Source organism: Moschus berezovskii, chromosome 14, assembly GCF_049115385.1.
Source record: "Moschus berezovskii isolate FMDL1 chromosome 14, NW_MosBer_1.0, whole genome shotgun sequence".
Classification (NCBI taxonomy): Eukaryota; Metazoa; Chordata; class Mammalia; order Artiodactyla; family Moschidae; genus Moschus; species Moschus berezovskii.
The window spans coordinates 9,889,323-9,893,382 of record NC_142473.1 but is presented as its reverse complement, the minus strand read 5'-3'; positions in this window follow the sequence as shown (position 1 = coordinate 9,893,382).

Below are 4,060 nucleotides of genomic sequence, written 5' to 3'. Positions count from 1 at the left end.
GATTATCACAGATTTTGCCTAACAGATCTAAGTGAATTCCTCCCTTCTCAAGGTCTCCAAAATTTCTTGAGGTTTCTATATTAAGATAACTTTCCTAACTTATCTGATAAAGTTACTGGAAACTAAGATCTTCCTACCTCTGGAGGGTTCAGATAGAGAAAAAAGATAAATGTTTCAATTTGTTTATAAAATATAATTTTACCAAATTACTCTCATAATTAGTTTGAGGGGAAGGGTTTTTTTTCTTACACCTGGAAAACACAGATTCAAATCAGTAAGTTTTCAGATAGAAAACATAAAAGTTATAAGCATATTCACCAGTTCATTCAATCCTTTTGTTAACCTTTGTGAAGTCATCAGGTTTTCCATTAGAATCCTTACACAGTTCAGAAATTGGTATTTATTCAAAAGTCCTTTTCATAAATCTTCTTTAAGAGGAAGCATTTTTGTGAAACTTGGTTAGAGTTATGACAATATTTTGGGATAGTAACTAGCATTATGCCTGATAACATTTTACCCAAACATGTCAGAATTTTAGGAACTCCATACAGTTTCTAGGATATCTATATTAGTAACATTTATCATACAATATAACCCGAGACTTATTACTCACTTGACAATACTTCCCATGTAATTCTGTATACAAAATGAAGTTAATTAGTGTAATATCTCTCTTTGGGATGTTTCAGGGGCCCTCTGAAACATCCCAAAATTAGCTAGAAATCTTCTTCATTAGAATGATTTAGGAAGATTTGTCAACAAATATCAAAAAGGTTTAGAACACTCAGTCAGATAGGACTATAGGTCATTGTGAAAAAAATGGCTATTCAGTTAACCAAAGTAACAATAAAGGATTTCAGAACAAATCATTTAAGAGATAAAGAAACTTAAATCTATTATCAAAGACAGTTCAATATCTGAAGAAAAGATGTCCTCTTAACAGAGAGAAAAGCTAAATTCAAGTTTTTGCACCAGCTTCCTTACTTTATTTAAAAGGTAAACTTAATTAGCTTTATTTTAAACTTAGTCCTAACCATGTACAAAACTCTTTCCTCATGGTTCACTTATCACTTTCTGTACCCATTACTGTGTTCTTCCATCCTAAAAAGTTACCTGTAAGTCAAGCTTACTTCCTTTTCCTTTCACAAAATGCATTTCCATTCCTCATATCTTCTTTACTGAAAACACACTTCCTACTTTCCTTAAGCAACCAAGAACTGACTTTCATATTAGCATTTTATAGATTGGTAGAAGATCCCCTGGAGAAGGAAAGGCTGCCCACTTCAGTATTCTGGCCTGGAGAATTCCATGGACTGTATAGCCCATGGGGTCGCAAAGAGTAGGACACGACTGAGCGACTTTAAATAAAATAAAGCATAAATACCAGTGATAATTTCTAAAACCTTGCTTTCTTAGGGAGAACATTTTAGGATGGCACCAAACATCATATATTGTTGTCAGGCGAGTGTATGCTCCTCGCTTCTGTCTCATCACAACAAAGATTTGGAGTGACGGACATTAAAGTCATCGGCGCATCACAGCTCCCGGTCTTGGAGACTGTGTATAGCTCTTAGACAAATCAGTGTTACAGCTTTATTTTATTTAGAAAATAGCAAGAGAATTCATCCTCGAGGCATGAGGGCATGCCAACCCAAAGACGTGAAGAGAACAGAGTCGGGGAGTGCGCCAGTGCACGGGAGAGAGAGAGAGAGAGAGAACACGCTTTGGATCCTCTTTTTATATGTTTTTTTCCTCCCCCTGGGCCTGCCCTATGTAAATTGGGCTAGCTAGGAGTGCTGTTTGTTCTATCTGAGGTCCTCACTCAGGTCCTCGGACCTTCCTTTGACCTTTCTTTGTTCTATTCTTATGGGCTTTTCCCTTCCTTGCCTTTTCAGTTCAGTTCAGTTCAGTTCATTTCAGTCGCTCAGTCATGTCCGACTCTCTGCGACCTCATGAAGCACAGCATGCCAGGCCTCCCTGTCCATCACCAACTCCCAGAGTTCACTCAAACTCTTCCACAGAGTCGGTGATGCCATCCAGCCATCTCATTCTCAGTCATCCCCTTCTCCTCCCGCCCCCAACCTTTCCTAGCATCAGAGTCTTTTCCAGTGAGTCATCTCGTCGCATGAGGGGCCAAAGTATTGCAGTTTCAACTTTAGCATCATACCTTCCAATGAACACCCAGGATTAATCTCCTTTAGAATGGACTGGTTGGATCTCCTTGTAGTCCAAGGGACTCTCAAGAGTCTTCTCCAGCACCACAGTTCAAAAGCATCAATTCTTCAGCGATCAGCTTTCTTCACAATCCAACTCTCACATCCATACATGACCACGGGAAAAACCATAGCCTTGACTAGACGGACCTTGGTTGGCAAAGTAATGTCTCTGCTTTTTAATATACTGTCAAGGTTGGTCATAACTTTCCTTCCAAGGAGTAAGCGTCTTTTAATTTCCTGGCTGCAATCAGCATCTGCAGTGATTTTGGAGCCCAAAAAAATAAAGTCTGACACTGTTTCCACTGTTTCCCCATCTATTTCCCATGAAGTGATGGGACCAGATGCCATGATCTTTGTTTTCTGAATGTTGAGCTTCAAGCCAACCTTTTCATTCTCCTCTTTCAATTTCATCAAGAGGCTTTTGAGTTCCTCTTCACTTTCTGCCATAAGGGTGGTGTCATCTGCATATCTGAGGTTATTGACATTTCTCCCAGCAATCTTGGTTCCAGCTTGTGCTTTTTCCAGCCCAGCATTCCTCATGATGTACTCTGCATATAAGTTAAATAAGCAGGGTGACAATATACAGCCTTGACGTACTCCTTTTCCTATCTGGAACCAGTCTGTTGTTCCATGTACAGTTCTGACTGTTTCTTCCTGACCTGCATACAGGTTTCTCAAGAGGCAGGTCAGGTGGTCTGGGATTCCCATCTCTTTCAGAATTTTCCACAGTTTATTGTGATCCACACAGTCAAAGGCTTTGGCATAGTCAATGAAGCAGAAATAGATGTTTTTCTGGAACTCTCTTGCTTTCTCCATGATCCAGCGGATGTTGGCAATTTGATCTCTGGTGCCTCTGCCTTTTCTAAAACCTGCTTGAACATCTGGGAGTTCATGGTTCACATATTGCTGAAGCCTGGCTTGGAGAATTTTGAGCATGACTTTATTAGCATGTGAGATGAGTGCAACTGTGCAGTAGTTTGAGCATTCTTTGGCATTGCCTTTCTTTGCGATTGGAATGAAGACTGACCTTTTGCAGTCCTGTGACCACTGCTGAGTTTTCCAAATTTGCTGGCATATTGAGTGCAGCACTTTCACAGCATCATCTTTCAGGATTTGAAATAGCTCCACTGGAATTCCATCACCTCCACTAGCTTTGTTCGTAGTGATGCTCTCTAAGGCCCACTTGACTTCACATTCCAAGATGTCTGGCTCGAGGTCAGTGATCATGTTATCGTGACTATCTTGGTCGTGAAGATCTTTTTTGTACAGTTCTTCTGGGTATTCTTGCCACCTCTTCTTAATATCTTCTGCTTCTGTTAGGTCCATAACATTTCTGTCCTTTATCGAGCCCATCTTTGCATGAAAAGTTCCCTTGGAATCTCTAATTTTCTTGAAGAGATCTCTTGTTTTTCCTATTCTGTTGTTTTCCTCTATTTCTTTGCATTGATTGCTAAGGAAGGCTTTCTTATGTCTCCTTGCTATTCTTTGGAACTCTGCATTCAGATGCTTATACTTTCCTTTTCTCCTTTGCTTTTCTCTTCTCTTCTTTTCACAGCTATTTGTAAGGCCTCTCAGACAGCCATTTTGCTTTTTTTACATTTCTTTTCCATGGGGATGGTCTTGGTCCCTGTCTCCTGTACAATGTCACAAACCTCCATCCATCGTTCATCAGGCACTCTATCAGATCTAGTCCCCTAAATCTATTTCTTACTTCCACTGTATAATCATAAGGGATTTGATTTAGGTCATATCTGAATGGTCTAGTGGTTTTCCCTACCTTCTTCAATTTAAGTCTGAATTTGGCAATAAGGAGTTCATGATCTGAGCCACAGACAGCTCCCGGT